Genomic DNA, 26158 nt, shown 5'->3' on the forward strand with positions numbered 1-26158 from the left:
TGGATGAAACACAAGATGGAATCAAGATTGCCAGGAGAAATATCAATAACCTCATATAGGCAGATGACACCACCTTTATGGCAGAAAGTGAAGAGGAACTAAAGAGACTCTTGATGAAAGTGAAACAGGAGAGTGGAAAAGTTGTCTTAAAACTCAACATTCAGAAAACTAAGATCATGGCATCTGGTCCCATTGCTTCATGGCAAATAGATGGGGAAACAGTGGTAGAGATTATTTTGGGGGGCTCCAAAATCACTGCAGATAGTGATTGCAGCTATGAAATTAAAAGGTACTTGCTCCTTGGAAGACAAGTTATGACCAATATAGGCAGCATATTAAAAAACAGAGACATTTCTTTGACAACAAGGTCTGTCTAGTCAAACTATGGTTTTTCCAGTAGTCACGTATGGATGTGAGTTGGAGTATAAAGAAAGCTGAGTGCCGAAGAATTGATACTTTTGAACTGTGGTGTTGGAGAAGACTCTTGAGAGTCCCTTGGACTGCAAGGAGATCCAACCAGTCCATCCTGAAGGAAATTAGTCCTGAATATTCATTGGAAGGATTAATACTGAAGCTGAAACTCCAATACTTTGGCCACCTGATGTGAAGAACTGACTCAATGGAAAAGACCCTAATGGTGGGAAAGATTGAAGGCAGGAGGAGAAGTGGACTGCAGAGGATGAGATGGTTGAATGGCATCACCAACTCCATGAACACGAGTGAGTAAACTCCAGTAGTTGGTGATGGACGGGGAGGCCTGGTGTGCTGCAGTCCATGGGGTCGCAAAGAGTCGGACACTACTGAGCGACTGAACTCAATGGCTGTCTAAGCGACTCTCAAGAGTCTTCTCCAGCACCACAGTGTGAAAGCACCAATTATTCAGTGCTCAACATTCTTTATGGTCAAATTCTCACATCCATACATGACTACTGGAAAAACCATAGCTTTGACAATATGGACTTCTGATAGCAAGGTGGTGTCTCTGATTTTATATACACTGTCTAGGTTTGTCATAGTTTTTCTTCCAAAAAGCGAGAGTCCTTTTATTTCATGGGTGTAGTCACTGTCCACAGTGATTCTGGAGCCCAATAAAATAAAATCTCACACTGTTTCTATTTTTTCCTCATCTATTAACCATGAAATGATGAGACTGGATGCCATGATCCTAGTTTTTTGAATACTGAGTTTTAAGCCAGATTTTTCACTCTCCTCTTTCACTTTCATCAAGAGGCTCTTTAGTTCCTCTTTGCTTTCTGCCATTGGGGTGATGTCATCTTCATATCTGAGGTTATTGATATTTCTCCTGGCAATCTTGATTCCAGCTTTTGATTCATTCAGCCTAGCATTTTGCATAATGTACTCTGCATATAAATTAAATAAGCACTGTGACAATATAAAGCCTTGACATACTCCTTTCCCAACTTTGAACAAGCCCGATGTTTCACGTCTGGTTCTATTTGTTTCTTCTTAATCTGCATACAGGTTTCCCAAGAGGCAGGTAAAGTGGGCTGGTATTCCCATCTCTTTAAGTGCTTTAACACAGTTTGTTGTGATCCACACAATCAAAGTCTTCAGTGTAGTCAATGAAGCAGAAGCAGATGTTTTATGGAATTCTCCTGATTTTTCTATAATCCAGTGGATGTTGGGAATTTGATCTCAAGAGATCTAGAGGTAAATTGATCAATAGTCAGAGGCAATTTGATCCCCTCTGCCTTCTCTAAATTCGGCTTGCACATATGGAAGTTCTTTGTTCTTGTACTATTGAAGCATAGCTTGAAGGATTGAGCATTACCTTGGCATATGAAATGTGTGCAACTGTATGATAGTTTGAACATTCTTTGGCATTGTCCTTCTTTGGGATTGGAATGAAAACTGGCCTTTTCCATTCCTGTGGCCAATTCTGAGTCTTACAAATTTGCTGGCATATTGAGTGCAACACTTTTACAGCATCATCTTTTAGGATTTGAAATAACTCAGCTGGGATTCCATCACTTCCACTAGCTTTGTTCGTAGTAATCTTCCTAATGCCCAATTGACTTCACACTCTAGGATGTCTGCCTCTAAATGATTTACCACACCATCGTGGTTATCTTGGTCATTAAGACATTTTTCTACAGTTCTTCTCTGTATTCTTGACATCTCTTCTTAATCTCTTCTGCTTTTGTTAGGTGCTTACTGGTTCTATCCTTTATTGTGTCCATTTTTGCATGAAATGTTCCTTTCATATCTCTAATTTTCTTGACAAAATTTCTAGTCTTTCCCATCCTATTGTTTTCTCTATTTCTTTGCATTGTTCACTTAAGAGTCTTTCCTCCCCTTTCTATTCTTTGGAACTCTGCATTCAATTGAGTATATCTTTCCCTTTCTCCTTTGCTTTTTGCTTAGCTTCTTTTCTCAGCCATTTGTAAGGTCTCCTCAGATAACCATTTTGCCTTCCTGCATTTCTTTTTTTTTCAGGATGATTTTGGTCACTGCTGTTATGTACATACAGTACATAGTGTACAGTCTCTGTACACTGTTACGAACCTCCATAGTTCTTCAGGCACTCTATCAGATCCAATCCCTTTAATCTATTTGTACCTCCACTCTATAGTTGATTTCCCTACTTTCTTCAAGTTAGGTCTGAATTTTGTAATAAGTAGCTCATGATCTGAGCCACAGTTACCTCCAGGTCTTGTTTTTAATGAATGTATAGAGCTTCTCCATGTGTAGAGTCTTCTCTTGTGTTGTTGAAAGAGGGGGTTTGCTATGACCATTGCGTTCTCCTGGCAAAACTCTATTAGCCTTTGCTCTGCTTTATTCCATACTCCAGGGCCAAATTTGCCTGTTACTCCAGGTGTTTCCTGACTTCCTACTTTTGCATTCCAGTCCCTTATAATGAAAAGGACAACTTTCTTGGGTGTTAGTTCTAAAAGGTCTTGTAGGTCTTCATAGAACTGTTTAACTTCAAAGATGGAGATGCAGCCACAGATGGAGAAGCTCTATATAGTCAGCAAAAACAAGACTGGGAGCTGACTGTGGCTCAGATAATGAACTACTTATTACCAAATTCAGACTTAAATCGAAGAAAGTAGGGAAAACCACTAGACCATTAGGTATGACCTAAATCAAAGTCCTTATGATTATACAGTGGAAGTGAGAAATAGATATAAGGGACTAGATCTGATAGACAGAGTGCCTGATGAACTATGGGTGGAGGTTCATGACACTGTACAGGAGACAAGGATTAAGACCATCCCCATGGAAAAGAAATGCAAAAAAGCAAAATGGCTGTCTGAGGAGGCCTTACAAATAGCTGTGAAAAGAAGAGAAGCAAAAAGCAAAGGAGAAAAGGAAAGATAGTACCATCTGAATGCAGAGTTCCAAAGAATAGCAAAGAGAGATTTAAAAAAGCCTTCCTCAGTGATCAATGCAAAGAAATAGAGTAAAACAATAGAATGGGAAAGACTAGAGATGTCTTCAAGAAAATTAGAGCTACCAAGGGAATATTTCATGCAAAAATGGGCTAGATAAAGGACAGAAATGGTATGTACCCAACAGAAGCAGAAGATATTGAGGAGGTGGCAAGAATACACAGAAGAACTGTAAAAAAAAAAAAAAAAAAATCTTCACTACCCAGATAATCACGATGGTGTGATCACTTGCCTAGAGCCAGACATCCTGGAATTTGAAGTCAAGTGGCCTTAGAAAGCATCACTACAAACAAAGCTAGTAACACAATAAACTGTGGAAAATTCTTAAAGAGATGGGAATACCAGACTATCTGACCTGTCTCTTGAGAAACCTGTATGCAGGTCAGGAAACAACAGTTAGAACTGGACATGGAGCAACAGACTGGTTCCCAATAGGAAAAGGAGTACGTCAAGGCTGTATATTGTCATCCTGCTTATTTAACTTATATGCAGAGTACGCCATGAGAAACATTGGGCTGGAAGAAGCACAAGCTGGAATCAAGATTGCCAGGAGAAATATCAATAACCTCAGATATGCAGATGACACCACCCTTATGGTAGAAAGTAAAGAGGAACTGAAAAGCCTCTTGATGAAAGTGAAAGAGGAGAGTGAAAAAGTTGGCTTAAAGCTCAACATTCAGAAAACCAAGATAATGGCATCTGTTCCCATCACTTCATGGCCAAGATGGGGAAACAGTGGAAACAGTGGCAGACTTAATTTTTGGGGGCTCCAGAATCATTTCAGATGGTGATTGGAGCCATGAAATTAAAAGACACTTAATCCTTGGAAGGAAAGTTATGACCAACCTAGATAGCATATTTAAAAGCAGAGACATTACTTTGCCAACAAAGGTCCATCTAGTCAAGGCTATGGTTTTTCTAGTAGTCATGTATGGATGTGAGAGTTGGACAATGAAGAAAGCTGAGCGCCAAAGAATTGATGTTTTTGAACAGTAGATTTTGGAGAAGACTCTTGACAGTCCCTTGGACTGCAAGAAGATCCAACCAGCTCATCCTAAAGGAAGTCAGTCCTGGGTGTTCATTGGAAGAACTGATGTTGAATCTGAAACTCCAATACTTTGGCCACCTCATGCAAAGTTTTGACTCATTGGAAAAGACCCTGATGCTGGTAAAGAGTGAGGGCAAGAGGAAAAGGGGATGACGGAGGATGAGATGGCTGGGTGGCATCACCGACTCGATGGACCTGGGTTTGAGTAGACGCAAGGAGCTGGTGATGGACAAGGGGGCCTGGCATGCTGCGGTTCATGGGGTAGCAAAGAGTCAGACACGACTGAGCGACTGACCTGAACTGAACTGAAAGAGCTTCTCCATCTTTGGCTGCAAAGAATATAATCAATCTGGTTTTGTTTTATGTCCATCTGGTGGCATCCATGTGTAGAGTCTTCTCTTGTGTTGTTGGAAGATGGTGTTTGCTATGAGCAGTGCCTTCTCTTGGCAAAACTCTGTTAGCCTTTACTCTGCTTCATTTTGTGCTCCACAGCCAAATTTGCCTGTTACTCCAGGTATCTCTTGACTTCCTACTTTTGCATTCAAATCCTTATTATGAAACAGACATCTTTTTTTTAATATTTGTTCTAGAAGGTCTTGTCTTCACTGAACTGTTTGACTTCAGTTCCTTTGGCATTAATGGTCAAGCCATCTGCTTGGATTATTATGATACTGAATGGCTTGCCCTGGAAACCAATATCATTCTGTCATTTTTGAGACTGCACCCAAGTACTGCATTTTGGCTTCTTCTGTTGACTGTGAGGGTTATCCATTTCTTCTAAGGGATTCTTGTCCACAGTAGTAAATATTCTGAATTAAATTCACTCATTTTTGTTTATTTTAGTTCACTGATTCCTAAAATGTCAGTGTTCACTATGGTCATCTCCTGTTTGACCACATACTTTTTACCTTGGTCCATGGATGTAACATTCCAAGTTCCAATGCAATACTGTTCTTTACAGCATTGGACTTTACTCTCACAACCAGAGATATCCACAACTGGACATTGTTTCTGCTTTGGCTCAATCTCATCCTTCTTTCTGGGGCCATTTCTCTGCTGTTCCCCAATAGTATATTAGACACTTTCTGATCTGGGAGGCTTATTTTTCAGTGTCAGTTTTTTGCCTTTTCATACTGTTCATGTGATTCCGAAGTCAAGAACACTGAAGTGGTTTGCCATTCCTTTCTCCAGTTGACTATGTAGTATCAGAACTCTCCACCATAACCACTCCGTCTTGGGTAGCCCTGCACAGCATGGCTCCTAGTTTCATTGAGTTACACAAGTCTGTGATCCATGTGATCACTTTGGTTAGTTTTCTGTGACTGTGGTTTTTGTTCTGGACGTCTTGGGAATAATCTTCTTGCTTCTTCTGTCTGCCCTCTGATGGGTGAGGATAAGAGGCTTATGCAAGCTTCCTGATGGTAGGGACTAGCTGTGGGGAAAACTGGGTCTTGTTCTGGTGGGCAGGGCCATGCTCAGTAAATCTTCTATTCAATTTTCTGCTGATAGGTGGCGCTGTGCTCCCTCCTGTAGTTTGGCCTGAGGCTGACCAGTTCTAAAGTCTGCAGTCTCTATGGTAGGGCCTTATGCTCTATGGTAGGCTTAATGGTGACCTCCTTCAAGAGGAGTTATGTCAACACACCTCGCTTCCCAGAACTGGGGCTGCCAGTGTCCCTGACCCCATGGCAGGCCACTGTTGACCACACTTCTGCCAGAGACTCCCAAACGCTCTAAGTCTTAAATTGATTAATATTTCCATAGTTTGGTTTATTTTCTGAAATATTTTAAATTAACTATCAGACCTCATAAACCAGACCTCATAACTACCTTTAGATATTTTATTATATTTCCCTTAAAGGTAAAGAAAATTGAACATAAATTTTCCTACATAAACACATGTTCATTATCATGCAAATTATAATGAATATTAGTTCTTATTATAATTTCATTAAAACTTCCAACTCATATTCCTCCCAATTCCCCCAAACTACACAAATGATTTGCCTTTCTTGAGTCAGAATTTATCTAAAACAGACCCACAATTTTCATGACAATGATTTGCTGAAAACTAGGTCAGTATTTTCCTACAGAAAGTTCCAACTTCTGAATGTTGATGACTGCCTTCTCACAGTGTCATTTCATTTGCTCCCCTATCTTCTGTACTTTCTGTAAGTTGGAAATAAGTCTGAGTACTACATTAATTTCAAGTTAAACATTTTAGACAATAGTTAATAGGTGATTCTATATTATTTATTTTGTATTATAGGATAGACATAATGGCTGCATATTTTACGTTGTTTATGTTCATGAGTGGGCTTAAGGGGTAGTTGTTTTATCAGTAATATATATATGCTGTTAAACTGCTAAGTCACTTCAATCGTGTCTGACTCTGTGCGACCCCATAGACGGCAGCCCACCAGGCTCCCCCATCCCTGGGATTCTGCAGGCAAGAACACTGGTGTGGGTTGCCATTTCCTTCTCCAATCATATATATATAATATTTTATAAAATATAAACTTTTGCAATTTTTTAAAATGTTTATGTATTTTGAATCACCAGGCAAGTTGCAAGAAAAAAATAAAAAATAACATTTATTTTAAACCTTTTACCTAGATTCACCAATTAATTTTATTCTGCCCACTTTTGTTTTATCATTCTCTTTTTTTTATACATGTACACACATACATATGCACACACATATGTATTTAAAACTTTCAGCTGAGCCATTCAGTAATAAGTTAGAATACCACATCACTTTACCCTAAGTAATTTACTGTGTATATACTAAAAATAGGGCATTTGCTTTCATATTATACAATTATTAATATTAGTAAATCAAAAATTAAAATATTACTATTTATTGCAGGTACTATATTCAACATTTGTCAATTGTTTCTATGATGCTCTTTGCAAATTTATTTTTCCCAGTCCAGAATCTAATCAGGTATCATACATTGCAGTTAGTTATGATGGCTTTTTTCCCCCCTCTTTTAATATAGTTTGTTAGTCTTCTTTTATGATCTTGGTGTTTTTTAAAACGCCTAGCAAGTTATTTTGTAGAGTGTCTTTTAAGCTAGACTGGCCTGTTTTCTCATGACTGTGTAAATTTAAGGAAGTCAGATTCACTCTTGAGAATCATGGATTGCTTTAAGGCTGAACTGAACATGTATTGCAAGTTACCTGGCACACTTTTATGTCTTCTTCTCTATTGTATAAAAGATATTGCTAACAAACAAAAGCCATTCTTTCTATTAATCCAGATTTGAAATCAGAGTCCTTCTGAAAACAGCACTTCCAACAACTAAAAGAACTCAAAGAAATATCTATTTGACACTCCTTTTCTTAGACTCTTTCTTTTATTCAACTTACATGGGTACTTTTATGTGATTCCCTATTTCATCTTATTCTACAGCCACTGGAGGTATAAGATGATAAGAAAGTAGTATTGCAGTAGGCATTACTTAAATGGCATAATTGAAAGATTCTTTTAAAAAAATATTTATTTTTAATTGAAGAATAATTGCTTTACAGAATTTCTTTTTTTGTTAAACCTCAACCTGAATCAGCCATAGGTATCCATATAACCCCTCCCTTTTGAACCTCCCTCCCATATCCCTCCCCATCCCACCCCTCTAGGTTGATACAGAGCCCCTGTTTGAGTTTCCTTAGACATACAGCAAATTCCCATTGGCTATCTATTTTACCTGTGGCAATGTTAAGTTTCCATGTTACTCTCAATGTACATCTCACCCTCTCTTCCCCTCTCTACATGTCCATAAGTTTATTCTTTATGTCTGTTTCTCCACTGCTGCCCTGCAAATAAATTATTCAGTACCATTTTTCTAGATTCTATATATAAGCACTAGAATATGATATTTATCTTTCTCTTTCTGACTTACTTCACTATCTATAACAGGCTCTAGGTTTATCCACCTCATTAGAATTGACTCAAAGATGTTCTTCTTTATGGCTGAGCAATATTCCATTGTGTATATGTACCAAAACTTCTTTATCCATTCATTTGTCGATGAGCATCTAGGTTGCTATCATGTTCTAGCTATTGTAAATAGTGATGCAATGAACAATAGGATACATGTATCTCTTTCAATTTTGGTTTCCTCAGGGTATATGCTGAGGAGTGGGATTGCTGAGTCATATGCTGGTTTTATTCCTAGTTTTTAAAGGAATCTCCATACCATCTTCCATAGTAGCTGTATCAATTTTCATTCCCACCAACAGCACAAGAGTGTTCCCCTTTCTCCACACACTCTCCAGCATTTTGTAGACTTTTTGATGATGGCCTTTCTGACTGGTGTGAGATAATATCTCATTGTAGCTTTGATTTGCATTTCTCTAATAATGAGTGATGTTGAGCAGATTTCCACATGTTTGTTAGCCATCTGCATGTTTTCTTTGGAGAAATGTCCATTTAGATCTTTTCCCCACTTTTTGATAGGGTTGTTTGTTTTTCTGGTATTGAGTTGTATAAGCTGCTTGTATATTTTGGAAATTAATCCTTTGTCAGCTGTTTCACTTGCTATTATTTTCTCCTATCCTGAGGGTTATATTTTTACCTTGCTTATAGTTTCCTTTGCTGTGCAAAAGCTTTTGGATTTAATCAGGTCCTTCTTGTTTATTTTGTTTTTATTTCCATTACTCTAGGAGGTGGGTCATAGAGAATCTTGCTTTGATTTATGTCATCGAGTGTTCTGCCTATGTTTTCCTCTAAGAGTTTTATAGCTTCTGGTCTTACATTTAGGTCTTTAATCCATTTTGAGTTTATCTTTGTTTATGGTGTTAGGAAGTGTTTTAATTTCATTCTTTTACATGGAGCTGTCCATTTTCTCCAGCATCATTTATTGAAGAGGCTGTCTTTGTTCCATTATATATCCTTGCCTCCTTTGTCAAAAATAAGGTACCCATAGGTGTGTGGGTTTATTTCTGGGCTTTCTATCTTGATCCATTTGTCTATATTTCTGATTTTGTGTCAGTACCATACTATCTTAATGACTGTAGCTTTGTAGTATAATCTGAAGTCAGGAAGGTTGATTACTCCAGCTACATTATTCTTTTTCAAGAATGCTTTGGCTATTTGAGGTCTTTCGTGTTTCCATATGACTTGTGAATTTTTTGTTCTAGTTCTATGAAAAATGTCATTGGTAATTTGACAGGGATTATATGAATCTGTAGATTGCATTTGGTAGTAGAGCCAGTTTCACAATATTGATTCTTCCTACCCAGGAACATGGAATATCTCTCCATCTGTTTACATTGCTTTTTATTTCTTTCATCAGCGTCTTATAATTTTCTGAGTACAGTTCTTTTGTCTCCTTAGGTAAGTTTATTCCTAGATATTTAATTCTTTTTGTTGCAGTGGTACATGGGATTGGTTCCTTAAATTCTCTTTCTGATTTTTCATTATTAGTATATGGAAATGTAAGCAATTTCTGTGTATTGATTTTGTATCCTGCAACTTTACTAAATTCACTGATTAGCTCTAGAAATTTTCTGATAGTATCTTTAGGATTTTCTATGTATGGTATCATATCATTTGCAAACAGTGAGAGCTTTACTTTTTCTTTTCTGATCTGGATTTCTTTATTTCTTTTTCTTCTCTAATTGTGGTAGCTAGGAATTCCAAAACTATGTTGAATAATGGTGGTGAAAGTGGACACCCTTGTCTTGTTCCCGATCTTAGGGGGAATGCTTTCACCTTTTCACCATTGAAAGTAGTGTTTGCTGTAGAGTTATCATATATGGCCTTTACTATGTTGAAGTAGGTTCCTTCTATGCCTATTTTTTGAAGAGTTTTAAACATAAATGGGTCCTGAATTTTGTCAAAGGGTTTTTTTGACAGATACTTTTTTGTATCTTTTTGAAATATATCTTTTTCCCACAGGTATAAAGAAACTCTGGAGTCCAGTTGAACTGGATTTTTAATCCTGATTAGGGCTGTCATTGTGGTAAAGTTACTTATTCATTTTGAATAACAATATTTTCATCTATCTTATAAGGTTAATGTAAAAAATAGAAATGTTGGCTACATACCTAAACTACTTCAGGTATGAGCAATTGGGAACTATTATTATTACTTTTATTACTTACAAGACTGTGGTCCAGGAGTTTTTACTCTGAACCCTATACCAACATTTCCTACTGTGATTGAGAAATGATGTTAGGGAAATCATATCAAAAAGCACATAGGAAACACTAATGCACAAATATCTATTGAAGCAAAGTTGTAGGCAATCAGAATGTTGTAGTACGGAAAACACAGTACTCATTACATATCCTTCCCAATCTCTCACACTCCCCGCTTGTTTCTGTGATAAAAAATCATGCTGTCTGGAGTGTTCAATGCAGCTGCTGTCTCAAATCAACAGTCCTATTTCTCCTTTTATTTTCAACAACTCAGTTTGCTTCTGTCAAATGAATATCTCAAACACACTGACCATGTAGATTTCCTAACTTTGAACTGTGTATTGAGAAATATAGCAACAACAACAGAAAAAACTAGTGATTTGCTACTATTTAGGAGCTTTAACTCTTTATTTCCTAATGACCATTGGCTTCATATCAATATTACCAAGCTTTACTGATCTTAAAAACAGTCATGAAATCTCACATCTACTAAGGGCTCTATAATTGATAAAACTCACAGATATTGCTCTGACTCTCAAAAAATGGTTCTCTGAGATGCTCAAGGCAAAAATTATTGTGCACATTTTAAGTACACATTTTTCTCAACCCAGGAAATCTCAATGAATAGTCTAGAGTAATAGAGCTAATAAAACTGATCAGACCACAAACTGCTCTCCTCTAACTCCATACTCCTTGCTATTTCTACTACATAAGCTTGCTCACATGCTGTATCTTTACTGTTGGTGTTCCTAAAGCCCTAAAAATAATTTGGCGCTCACAAAGAAATCAAAACTCTCAATCAGAGTAGGTTCAAATCTGCCACACCATTTGTGGGACACAGAGAACAACTGGCACTCCTTTCTCCAATCGTTCTATCCCTAGTAAGATTACATATTAGATACACATTGTGCCTTAGTCTAATCAGCTGTTTCCTCTATGTTCAAATCTTTGAACTCAATTTGTTGGTTATCTATCCTCATTTTAAGATCATTTGGAATATAGAAAAGTACTAATGACAGAAAAGGGTTTTGTCAGTTAAGATAGAAATTGACTCATTTCTTTTAAATCAAGTAGCAAATAACATCTCTCATTTACCTTCCCTTATCACCTAAGTTATCATCTCAAGGCCCGTGGCTTTAAATAGCAATTCTACAACAATAATACACATACTGTGTATTTTCCCAGTACCCCTGAATTTATGTTCAATTGCACACATTGCATGTCTAACTGTATGTTTAAATGACATTTCAAAATTAATATTCCTGGAAACCAAGCTCCTGAAATACATACCCCTTCAAAACTATCTTTTTTCCCCCACATTTTTCTTCATTTTAAAAAGTGTCAGTTCCATGTTTCCATCTACTCAGGGCAAAAATCATGGAGTCATTCTTAACTCCAAGCTCATAGTTCATATTCACTTTAAAAACAAATTCTGTTTATTGTAACATCAGAATATTCAGTTCCCAAGTCTGCATCTCAATGACACTAATATCTCCCAGGTGTAAATCTTCATTTTACACTTTGCTGCAACAGTCTTCTAAGATGTCTCCCTACTTCTATCCTTTTGCTCACTGTTAGTTCATTTTGAACCCGAAACCAAACTGAGATTTTTAAAACAAATTTTATCATGCTAATTCTTTATTTAGAAACTCTCAGTGGATTCTCTTTTCACTCAGAGTAAAAGCCAGAGTCATTATTGTAGTCTCAATGGTCTTTATAATCTGTTTCCATCCCCAATATTTCTGTGATCTTACCACCTATAACTTTTATTCTAATTAATTCAATTCAGACCATCAAACACAAGCACAATCTTACCTCAGGACACTTGGACTTACTGTTCTTCCTGCATAGCTCACCCATTTCCCAGGTATGCTCAAGATTCACTTTCTGACCTCCATTAGATCTCTGTTCAAATATCACCTTGTCTGTGAAGCCTTTCTTAAATATCCTATTTAAATGGCTAATTTCACTGCCTCAGTTTTCCCTCTTCTTATTATCTAACCCTACTTATCTCCAAAGTATTTTCACTACCCAATAACCAATATAGTTTACTTATATATTGACCTGTAGTTTGTTTTTAGTCCCATCAACTAGAACAGTTTCTAGCACATAGCAGGCACTCAATAAATGTGGTTGATTAAAATAATACCATTCCTATCATTATGAATTTTTCTAGGGAAAAAACAGACCAGAAACAGTGGGCAAACTATTGAAGGGGGGCACAGGATGGTGACAGTGTCAGGGCTTAGAAAGTAGAAAGGAAATCTCAGCTTAAAATGACTGCTAACTGAATCAGGCCAAGTTGTCTCCAAGCTGAATAGAACTGCTTAGGCAAATTTCTTTGGTGAAGGTCAGTGGTTAAATATCTATTCTCATCACTTCTATTGAGTTTTTTATGAGCTGTGCTAAATTAACATTGAGTAGTACAATAGCAATAAAAATGTTATTTGAGTTTAGTATGCAATAGTTGCATATGAAAGCATATAATAGTTATTAAATTCCAAATCAGACAACGCTTATTCAAAGCTGACCACTGTTCAAAGAATTTATTAATTTGACATTATTTAACCTGAGGCTATACTGTTAGAGGAGGAGGGTATGTTTAGGCTTATGATTTAACATTTTACGTGAGAAATTTTTAAAGCAGGAGACCACTTTTGCTTTCTTATGACAATAAAAAGTCTACATTTCACAAATCTTATGACTGCTGCTAGGAAGGGAAAACTATAAAAGCTTATATAATGAAGTTCTAAGACACTAAAGGCATTTAAGATAAGCAACTGTATTCTTTTCCTGCCAGAATCTACTAGGCAAAGACATAGCAATAGCCACATAGTTACTGACAAATCAGCTAAGTATGACAATTATTTGTAGATCGTGGTTAAATTATCAGAGACCTTTGGTGTGAAATATTAATTTAGGGGAATATTTTTTTAAAAAGCAGCTATAGATGCAAAAGTATTTTATTCAGTAAAAACTCACTAACCCCAAGTTTTAGCACTAATAAAACCAAAAATAGAAGTGTTATGTGATCCAACAATTGCATCCTGGATTTGTATACCAGGAAAATGAAAATACTAATTCAAAAAAAACATAAGCATTCCAGTGCTCATAGCAGCATTATTTACACTTGCCAAGATATAGAAGTAAACTGTGTTCATCAACAGAGGAATGGATAAAGAGGTGATAAATATAACAGAATATTACTCAGTAATAAAAAATGTAATTATGTTATTTGCAGCAGCATGGACAGACCTGAAATGTATTTTGCAAAGTGAAATGTGTCAGCCAGAGAAAGACCACACTGTACATTATCACTTATATGTGGAATATAAAAAATAAAACAAATAAATATAACAAAACAGAAACAGACACACTAATACAAAGAACAAATTAGTAGTAACCAATGGGAATAGCTAAGGGTAGAGGGGTACAGGATAACAGTAGAGGATTGAGAAATACTAACTAGAATTAACACCCAAAAAAGATGTCCTTTTCATTATAGGGGACTGGATGCAAAAGTAGGAAGTCAAGAAACACCTAGAGTAACAGGCAAATTTGGCCTTGGAGTACGGAATGAAGCAGGGCAAAGGCTAATAGAGTTTTGCCAAGAGAACGCACTAGTCATAGCAAACAGCCTCTTCCAACAACACAAGAGGAGACTCTACACACAGACATCACCAGATTGTCAACACCTAAATCAGATTGATTATATTCTTTGCAGCCAAAGATGGAGAAGCTCTATACTGTCAGTAAAAACAAGACCAGGAGCTGACTGTGGCTCAGATCATGAACTCCTTATTGCCAAATTAAGACTTAAATTGAAGAAAATAGGGAAAACCACTAGACCATTCAGGTATGACCTAAATCAAATCCCTTATGACTATACAGTGGAAGTGAGAAATAGATTTAAGGGACTAGATCTGAAAGATAGAGAGCCCGATGAACTATGAACGGAGGTTAGTGACATTATACACGAGACAGGGATCAAAACCATACCCATGGAAAAGAAATGCAAAAAGGCAAAATGGCTGTCTGAGGAGGCCTTACAAATAGCTGTGAAAAGAAGAGAAGCAAAAAGCAAAGGAGAAAAGGTTAGATATTCCCATTTGAATGCAGAGTTCCAAAGAATAGCCAGGAGAGATAAGAAAGACTTTCTCAGCGATCAATGCAAAGAAATAGAGGAAAACAACAGAATGGGAAAGACTAGAAATCTCTTCAAGAAAATTAGAGATACCAAGGGAACATTTCAGGCAAAGATGGTTTTGATTAAGGACAGAAATGGCATGGACCTAACAGAAGCAGAAGATATTAAGAAGAGGTGGCAAGAATACACAGAAGAACTGTACAAAAAAGATCTTCATGACCCAGATAATCACAATGGTGTGATCACTCACCTAGAGCCAGACATCCTGGAATGTGAAGACAAGTGGGCATTAGAAAGCATCACTACGAACAAAGCTAGCAGATGTGATGGAATTCCAGTTGAGCTACTTCAAATCCTGAAAGATGATGCTGTGAAAGTGCTGCACTCAATATGCCAGCAAATTTGGAAAACTCAGCAGTGGTCACAGGACTGGAAAAGGTCAGGTTTCATTCCAATCCCCAAAAAAGGCAATCCCAAAGAATGCTCAAACTACCGCACAATTGCACTCATCTCACATGCTAGTAAAGTAATGCTCAAAATTCTCCAAGCCAGGCTTCAGCAATACATGAACCAAGAACTTCCAGATGTTCAACCTGGTTTTAGAAAAGGCAGAGGAACCAGAGATCAAATTGCCAATATCCGCTGGATCATCGAAAAAGCAAAGAGTTCCAGAAAAACATCTATTTATGCTTTATTGACTACGCCAAAGCTTTCAACTGTGTGGATCACAATAAACCGTGGAAAATTCTGAAAGAGATGGGAATCCCAGACCACCAGACATGCCTCTTGAGAAACCTGTATGCAGGTCAGGAAGCAACAGTTAGAACTGGACATGAAAAAACAGACTGGTTCCAAATAGGAAAAGGAGTACGTGAAGGCTGTATACTGTCACCCTATTTATTTAACTTATATGCAGAGGATATCATGAGAAATGCTGGGCTGGAAGAAGCACAAGCTGTAATCAAGATTGCCGGGAGAAATATCAATAACCTCAGATATGCAGATGACACCACCCTTATGGCAGAGAGTGAAGAGGAACTGAAAAGCCTCTTGATGAAAGTGAAAGAGGAGAATAAAAGAGTTGGCTTATTTCCAGCTTTTTAAGAAATCTCCACACTGTTTTCCATAGTGGCTGTACTAATTTGCATTCCCACCAATAGTGTAAGAGGGTTCCCTTTTCTGCACATCCTCTCCAGCATTTATTGCTTCTAGACTTTACCAGCCCAGGTTGGGTGCATGAGACAAGTGCTCGGGCCTGGTGCACTGGGAAGACCCAGAGGGATCGGGTGCAGAGGGAGGTGGGAGGGGGGACTGGGATGGGGAATACATATAAATCCATGGCTAATTCATTTCAATGTATGACAAAAACTACTGTAATGATGTAAAGTAATTAGCCTCCAACTAATAAAAATAAATGGAAAAAAAAAAAGAGTTGGCTTAAAGCTTTACATTCAGAAAACTAAGATCATGGAATCTGGTCCCATCACCTCATGGGAAATAGATTGGGAGACAGTGGAAACAGCATCAGACTTTATTTTTGGGGGCCTCCAAAATCACTGCTGATGGTGACTGCAGCCATGAAATTAAAAGACGCTTACTCCTTGGAAGGAAAGTTATGACCAACCTAGATAGCATATTAAAAAGCAGAGACATTACTTTGCCAACAAAGTTCCGTCTGGTCAAGGCTATGGTTTTTCCAGTGGTCATGTATGGATGTGAGAGTTGGACTGTGAAGAAAGCTGAGTGCTGAAAAATTTATGCTTTTGAACTGTGGTGTTGGAGAAGGCTCTTGAGAGTCCCTTGGACTGCAAGGAGATCCAACCAGTCCATCCTAAAGAAGATCAGTCCTGGGTGTTCATTGGAAGGACTGATGATGAAGCTGAAACTCCAATACTTTGGCCACCTTATGCGAAGAGGTGATTCATTGGAAAAGACCCTGATGCTGGGAGGGATTGGGGGCAGGAGGAGAAGGGGACAGCAGAGGATGAGATTGTTGGATGACATCACCAACTCGACGGGCATGAGTTTGAGTAAACTCCAGGAGTTGGTGATGGACAGGGAGGCCTGGCGTGCTGCGATTAATGGGGTCACAAAGTGTGGGACATGACTGAGCGACTGAACTGAACTGAACTGATGTATAAAATTAAAAAGTTATAAAGATGCATTGTAGAAAACAGGGAATGCCGGGGTCCAGCCTCGGCAGGATCCAGGGGGTACCCTCAGGATGAATGGCTTCAGCGAGAGAGAGAGAGAAGACACGTGAGACCAGCCTTGATAGGGCCAAGTCTGTGTTTTACTTTTTGGCAACCGGTTTTATACCCTTTCACAGAACGTTTTCAAGGTACAAGATGCTTACTCATGATTACATAGGATTAGCATTACATCATTTTAATTTTTAGGAAAAGCAGGATATTTTTGCTTTCTAATTCTATAGTAATTCTTAGCACATTATCTTCTGGCCTTGGTGCTATTAACATTTCATGCAGGTGATTGTAAACCTATTTTCCATTTTTATGGTGACCTTAACTGAAAGGTAACAGGGTCATAGGGAAATAGTACAGAGTAGAATTATATTCTTGTTAATACAAAAATTAATCTTTCTGCAAAAGTTGTCAGTTGCATTTATCTAAGAAGTTTACCCCATACTGACTCTGTGACTTTGATGAGGCAGCTTCTGCCTAGCACTCCTGACTGACAATTAACAACCATCTCATTGTTACCACACTAGGGCTAAGTTCTTATTTCTCTAGATCTTTAATTATATTAACAATGGTTTTTATAACACAACCTTAGCACATTAAAGGCAAAAATACAGCAATCATAACACAGCAAGCAAAACATAGCAAGCAAATCACAACCCAATAACCACCTATAGAGTAACTTTTCTTATGTTTTCTAATAGGACTCCTTTACCCCTTAAAAGGGCTCTATATCTATTAGGGCTCTTATATAATCAGGTTCTTTATGCTATTTTATGATTAGGAAATTATAAGCAATCATGCATATTAGTACCAAGCGCATAAATGCATTTGGCTAACAAACTACCAGCAAAGGAGTTTGAATTAAAACACTCCTTTCACCCTGAATAATCTCATAAAATACCACCACCTGGGAAACTTATTGATTAAAGTTCTAAATTGATTCTTATTTGTGAAGAGATCGGGGAAGGCCTTCCTGCCTATGTCAGAGTCCATTGAGGCAGGCATCAGAAAGACAGATATCATCTTTAAGGTGAGCGCCGGGGGCAGCTTTTCGAAACCCCTGAAAACCTGATTCGCCTTGCCCGTCAGGTTTTCTCCCTTATGGCCTTTTTAAGGGTAGGGTCTCGTGTGTTGGCTCCCGGCAAGGGAATGCAGCCAAAATTTAATAGTAATCTTAAATGCAGTACAACCTATAAAATTTTGAACCATTATGCTGTATACCTGAAACAAATATATTATTATAAATCTAACTATACCTAAATAAAAAATTAAAATAAAAACAAAAAGCAGAGTAAGGTTTGCCACTATTCATCAATCACAGTTAGAAGACATGACTTTCCCCTGAAAACTAAAGGAGCCTGCAGAATTTTGTTGTCCAGAAGGGAGTCAAACTCTGGCAGCAATAAAAATATAAAGAGATTCATCTCTTAATGAAATAAACTGATTCGCAAGTTCATGAAGAAAACTAAGCAAGAATAGCCAGGAGAAAAAATTCAATGGAGAGCTATTCTTATAAGATATTGAAATGTATTATAAAGTTGAAAGAAATAAAAGTGTGGTTTTTTAAACAAAAATATATCTTTACTGAGTTTCGATGTCCTTGCATTATAGATACCTAATCATATAACTCTTGCCTGAAAAATTCCATACATGGAGGAGCCTGGTAAGCTGTAGTCCATGGGGTTGATAGGAGTCGGACACAACTGAAAGACTTCACTTTCACTTTTCGCTTTCATGCATTGGTGGAGGAAATGGTAACCCACTCCAGTTCTTGTCTGAAAAATCCCAGGGATGGGGGAGCCTGGTGGGCTGCTGTCCATGGGGTCACACAGAGTCGGACACGACGGAAGCAACTTAGCAGCATCAGCAGCATCATATAAACTTAATCTCATGTCCACACACACACACACACACACAAAACTATATAGGCAAATGAACAAAACTGGCAGAAATTCCTCCAAGATCCTTATAGAAAATGTACACTGGGATGATGAAACTGTCTTAAGTCACCATATTCTACAAATTGCTAACTGCAATGAAACACAAATATTTAAAGAAGTAATAAAGGGCTAAAGTGATATGGAATAAAACTCATGAATTAACATGTCAATGAAAGTGAAGAGAAAATGTTGGACAACCCAAATATATGGGATAGTCAATTTTTTTAAGAAAAATATTTTATGTCAGTGGAAAACATCTGAATTAATCAATAAATGACATTCAAATAATTGGATAATCATGTAGAAAAAATTCAGTTGAATCCATTTCTCATAATTTCAACAGAACAAATTCCATTTTGAATCAAAAAGTTTAAGTGGAAAAATATATATATAAGTTCAAGATGACATAATGAAATACATCTTGTCACTCTGAAATTGGGAAGACAGTTCTAAACATGACAAAATATCTGGAGAAAAGACTGATCAATTACATAAATCTTTAATATAACCTAAAAACAGAAAGCACCATCACTAAAATAATTATAACACCCAGAGAAAATACCTATATTTTATATATAATTATACTTCTTTATTATACTTTAAATGATGCATACATACCTACAAGCATACAAACACACACACTTTATTTACAGTGGTAAATAAAAATATTGTTTAATGCATCACTAACAGTATCAGTTCAGTCACTCAGTTGTGTCCAACTCTTTGCAACCCCATGAACCACAGCATGCCAGGCCTCCCTGTCCATCACCAAATCCCGGAGTTTACTCTAACTCATGTCCACCGAGTCGGTGATATCATCCAACATCTCTTCCTCTGTCACCCCCTTCTCCTCCTACCCTCAATCTTTAGCAGCATAAGGGCCTTTTCCAATGAGTAAGCTCTTTGCATTAGGTGGCCAAAGTATTGGAGTTTCAGCTTCATCATCAGTCCTTCCAATGAACACCCAGGACTTATCTCCTTTAGGATGGACTGGTTGGATCTCATTGTAGTCCAAGGGACTCTCAAGAGTCTTCTCCAATACCACAGTTCAAAAGCATCAATTCTTCAGTGCTCAGCTTACTTCACAGTCCAACTCTCACATCCATACATGACTACTGGAAAAAACATAGTCTTGACTAGATGGACCTCTGTTGGCAAAGTAATGTCTCTGCTTTTTAATATGCTATCTAGGCTGGTCATTACTTTCCTTCAAAGGAGTAAGTGTCTTTTAAATGTTTCAATCACTATCTGCACTGATTTTGGAGCCCAGAAAAATAAAGTCAGCCACTGTTTCCCCATCTATTTGCCATGAAGTGATGGGACCGGATACCATGATCTTAGTTTTCTGAATGCTGAGCTTTAAGCCAACTTTTTCACTCTCCTTTCACTTTCATCAAGAGGCTCTTTAGTTCTTCTTCACTTTCTGCTATAAGGGTGGTGTCATCTGCATATCTGAGGTTATTGATATTTCTCCCGGAAATCTTGATTCCAGCTTGTGCTTCCTCCAGCCCAGCATTTCTCATGATATACTCTGCATATAAGTTACATAAGTAGGGTGACAATATTCAGCCTTGATGTACTCCTTTTCCTATTTGGAACCAGATTGTTGTTCAATGCTCAGTTCTAACTGTTGCTTCCTGACCTGCATACAGGTTTCTCAAGAGGCAGGTCTGATGGTCTGGTATTCCCATCTCCTTGAGAATTTTCTACAGTTTATTGTGATCCACACAGTCAAAGGCTTTGGCATAGTCAAAAAAAAACAGAAATAGATGTTTCTTCTGATATTCTCTTGCTTTTTTGATGATTCAGTGGATGTTGGCAATTTGATCTACGGTTCCTCTGACTTTTCTGAAACCAGGTTGAACATCTGGAAGTTCACAGTTCATGTATTGCTGAGGCCTGGCTTGGAGAATTTTGAGCATTACTTTACTAGCATGTGAGATGAGTGCAATTGTGCGGTAGTTTGAGCATTCTTTGGGATTGCCTTTTTTGGGGATTGGAATGAAAACTGACCTTTTCCAGTCCCATGGCCACTGCTGAGTTTTCCAAATTTGCTGGCATATTGAGTGCAGCACTTTCACAGCATCATCTTTCAGGATTTGAAGTAGCTCAACTGGAATTCCATCACATCTGCTAGCTTTGTTCGTAGTGATGCTTTCTAAGGCCCACTTATCTTCACATTCCAGGATGTCTGGCTCTAGGTGAGTGATCACACCATTGTGATTATCTGGGTCATGAAGATCTTTTTTGTACAGTTCTTCTGTGTATTCTTGCCACCTCTTCTTAATATCTTCTGCTTCTGTTAGGTCTCTATCATGTCTGTCATTTATTGAGCCCATCTTTGCATGAAATGTTCCCTTGGTATCTCTAATTTGCTTGAAGAGATCTCTAGTCTTTCCCATTCTATTATTTTCCTCTATTTCTTTGCATTGATTGCTGAGGAAGGCTTTCTTATCTCTCCTTGCTATTCTTTGGAACTCTGCATTCAAATAGGAATATCTTTCCTTTTCTCCTTTGCTTTTCACTTCCCTTCTTTTCACAGCTATTTGTAAGGCCTCCCCAGACAGCCATTTTGCCTTGTTGCATTTCTTTTTCTTGGGGATGGTCTTGATTCCTGTCTCTTGTACAATGTCACGAACCTCTGTCCATAGTTCATCAGGCACTCTATCTATCAGATCTAGTCCCTTAAATCTATTTCTCACTTCCACTGTATAGTCATAAGGGGTTTGATTTAGGTCATACCTGAATGGTCTAGTGGTTTTCTCCACTTCAATTTCAGTCTGAATTTGGCAATAAGGAGTTCATGATCTGAGCCACAGTCAGCACCTGGTCTTGTTTTCGCTGACTGTATAGAGCTTCTCCATCTTTGGCTGCAAAGAATATAATCAATCTGATTTTGGTGTCGACCATCTGGTGATGTCCATATGTAGAATCTTCTCTTGTGTTGTTGGAGGAGGGTGTTTGCTAACCAGTGCGTTCTCTTGGCAGAACTCTATTAGCCTTTGCCCTGCTTCATTCCATACTCCATGTCCAAATTTGCCTGTTACTCCAGGTGTTTCTTGACTTCCTACTTTTGCATTCCAGTCCCCTATCATGAAAATAACATCTTTTTTGGGTGTTAGTTCTAGAAGGTCTTGTAGGTCTTCATAGAACCTTTCGACTTCAGCTTCTTCAGTGTTACTGGTTGGGGTATAGGCTTGGATTATTGTCATATTGAATGGTTTGCCTTGGAAACGAACAGAGATCATTCTCCCATTTTTGAGATTGCATCCAAGTACTGCATTTCAGACTCTTTTGTTGACTATGATGGCTACTCCATTTCCTCTAAGGAATTCCTGCCTACAGTGGTAGATATAATGGTCATCTGAGTTAAATTCACCCATTCCAGTCCATCTTAGCTCACTGATTCCTAGAATGTCGATGTTCACTCTTGTCATCTCCTATTTGACCACTTCCAATTTTCCTTGATTCATAATGCATGAAATGGCCTAAAAATAAGTATCAACAGCAAGAGTAAATACAAACACAGATAGCTCAACTAGAAGAACACTTTGCAGACTGTAATGGATTAAAAGGAAAAGAATGACTTTGATTTAAAATTGAGGCATAGATAGAAAATGAGAGGAAAACAGGTGCCATTTCAATCCTTGTAACTAAAGAGCCCCTTTCTGAGATAATAGCTTTGAGCTTACTTCACTCCCAAAGACAGGCAATCAGCCTCCAACATACCACAAAAAATTTTAAGCAACAGGGAGAATTTAGGGGTATGTTTTGGATTAGTGATACTACAAATTAAAAAGAATCTATTTGTATGTTTTCATTAGTTAAAAAAAAAACAGATATACACACATCCTATTCTTGTATTTGTATTATTTCATGTTTGCATGTTTGACTGTATTTTTAATATTAATATTATATATACTCTTCATTTTTTTCCTAAAACAAAATAAAAATCTACCAAGTATAGCTTCCTAATTTAGAGATTTTCTGACTTCACTCTTTTATCCCTTAATAGCTTTGCTTCAACATCTGTCTCTGGAACAAATAAATGGAGGGAAAAAAATCACTTTAATTTAACTAAAAATAAAATATTGCTTATTACAAAAGCAGTAACTGACTTTTGAGATGCATATGTTTTCAGTATGTTAACCATCAATTACACTTCAATATGTAATTCGGCATTTCTAATACTGAGACTGATGCCTTTCTGTATTTCTAATATTGAGGCTAATGTCTAGTGGTCTGTTAAGTGATTTCATGTCCCTCTAGCTTTCACAGACATAACACCTATTTATGGCCAAGTGGAGAGGTCTGTAAAATGTTGTTATTACTGACATACATAGACTGTGGAAGGCACCATTTCACATCATTCATGGCAACAGCATTGCAGGAGCTGGTTCACAATGTTACTCTGAAGACACTGGTAAACCTCCAGCAGTTGGTGTGCTAGACCCAAGCTGTTAGTACTTCCCTTGTTGATACCCAGTTTTAGACTGACTAATATGACTCTTCTGGAGTATAGAGATCAAGGTCTTAGTTTGTGAAGCTAAAAAAAGAAAAAAAGAAACTACTAATATTTGACTTTGAGCATATTATTTAACTACTCTATACCTCAGATTCACCATTTTCAAAATGATGCTAATAAGTTTTCTTATAATGATTAATTATGTTTATGAATGTACAATGCCTACAGTGGTGCATATTAATAATGTTAGATCAATAAATATTAACTATTTTCATAAGGGAGAATGACAAGGCACTTAGCACCAGAAGATCAAGTCTGAATACATAGGTTAGATTGATTAGGTGGGAAAGTCTCTAGACTTTGAACTCTAGAGCTTGAGCTTAGATTAAAATGATTGTCATCTAAAATGCAGCATATTATTAAAAAGGAAAGAAAGAAAGAATGATTTTTCGAACCAATTTGTTCTAATTTTCAGTTATAATTCTGACATTTACCAGCTGTGTGGCTTCAGACAAGTGTCTTTTAACTAAGAGTATAACAGTCAGGACATCCCTGGTGGTTCAGAGGTTAAGAATCTGCCTGCAATGCAGGTGAGGCAGATTTGATCCTTGGGTGGAGAAGATCTCCTGAGAAGGAAATGGCAACCCACTCCAGTATTCTTGTCTGGAACATTCCATGGGAAGAGGAGCCTGGTGGGTTACAGTCCATGGGGCTGCAAAGAGTTGGGCAGGACTGGAGCGACAGAGCATGAGCCACACAATGACAGGTGTTGGGGACAGAAATGTGAACAAAAGAGACAAAAACTCCTCTCCTGGAGTTGGTAAGTGCTAGGTGCAGCCTCTGTGAGGCACCGCACAGGTGTGCAAAGAGCTTGTGGACTGAGATTTGTAATCCTAAAGTCACAACCCTGGCAGACCTAGGGATCACTGAAATGGTATCCTACCTACAGAAATCTGTATGAGGGTGCTAGCTCTCTCTTGCCTTTGCATATGTATGGGAGGGGCTAGAGGGCTTCCTCTACTTATGATGGCATTATGCCTCCATCAACCCCTCATAAGCTGAAAATCCCCAGAGCAGAAAATGCATTTAAAACACCTAACCTACTGAATACCACAGTTAACACTCGCCTATCTTGAACATGCTCAGAACACTTATATTAGCCTACAGTTGGACAAAATTATCTAACACGAAGCCTATCTTATAATAAAGGATTGAATATCTCATGTAATTTAGTGGATACTTTACTAAAAGTGAAAAACAGAATTTATGAGTACAACCAAAAAGTATATTGGTTGTTTGCACCCTTGTAATTTTGTGGCTGACTGGGAGTTGCCTTAGCATCGCTAGAGTATCATCCAAAATATCACGAGCCCAGGGAAAGATGAAAGTTCAAAATTTAAAGTATGGTCTCTACTGAATGTATATTGTTTTTGTACCATCATAAGGTTGAAAAATTGTAAGTGGAACTAGGTTAAGGACCACGTGTACTTGCCTATAACTCTGAGGTTTAGACAAATGTAAAAAAAGGACAACCAAAGCAGAATGAGGATAAGGGCAGGGACATATTCATATAACAAAAATCAAGAAAAGAGAAACCCCCTCCTCAAGTGGGATTGCCATATCAAATAATTCCTTTTCTACTTAACACATGTTAGGGATCTGATGGGCATAGAGATGGACAAGGTCTCCGCCTTCAAGGAGTTCAGAAATTAGTCAAGTTGCAATTCACTATGCTCACTCTGGCAGACATACAGACAAAGCAAAATGTTATAATAGCATACAGAATGGAACTTCTCTTTTTAAATTGGGCAGGTAGATGAGAATAACTTAGAATATTCTTAGAATAACTTAAGAATAACTTCTTAAGTTCCACTTAAGAAGAACTGGAACAGAAATCTAGCAATTTTCAGGCAAAGACAAACAAGAAAACTTTTTATCTGAAAAAAAAAAAAAAAAAAAAAAAACCTTACTATCTGTAACAACATGTGCAAAGAGTTATATGTAAAATGGCTGGTGAGTTTAAAAGAGAGACTGTTTAGTGACCTGCAACACTCCTTTTGCTAAACATCTGACCCCAGAAAACTTTAGCTCTTAACAGCCTCACCAAAGGCGAATTAAATGGATTTGGCTGAAGCATTAAGAGCGAGGTAGAGAATAAAACAGCTAAATCTGGAAACTAAGGTTAGTCCAGGTTGTGAAGGGCTGAACACTTTTACTGTCGACATTACCTTTTATGTAAGAGGCTATCACAGAAGGTGCATAAGTTGAGGAGTAAAGCTCTTAGAACAGACTGGGGGCCCTAATCCTAGCAGGAACCTGTAAGTTAAAGACTGACGGCGCTGTAACAAAAACAGACATGGATGCAATTCTTTGAAAGAAAGAGAAAATTTTCATGAAAAAAGAAAGACTGGATTTAAGACAACAAACAGTTAGTAGGTCTGATTTCTTTCCTTCGGTTAAAATCCACCAAGCAACTATTTTGTGCCAAGCATTTTCCAGTATCTGAATATTTAGCCAAACAATTATAACATAACCTGTGCCTTTATGTGACTTAGATTTTAGTGATCTGAAAACTGAGGGAATATCTGGCACATGATAGGTGCCCAATAAATATTATTGAATGAATATTAATTCAAAGAGAGAATGGCTTCAAGATAGAAGTTTGAATATCAAAATAACTAACCCAAATCAGATATATGCTTGGCACATTTATTATCACTGAAAGATAAATACAACTAAATAAATTTCTCTGTCTTCACTGAGGACATCACCCTTTAAGTAAAAAGCCAAGGTGAGTGTGTGT

The sequence above is a fragment of the Odocoileus virginianus genome, chromosome 28 (genome assembly GCF_023699985.2).
Source record: "Odocoileus virginianus isolate 20LAN1187 ecotype Illinois chromosome 28, Ovbor_1.2, whole genome shotgun sequence".
Classification (NCBI taxonomy): domain Eukaryota; kingdom Metazoa; phylum Chordata; class Mammalia; order Artiodactyla; family Cervidae; genus Odocoileus; species Odocoileus virginianus.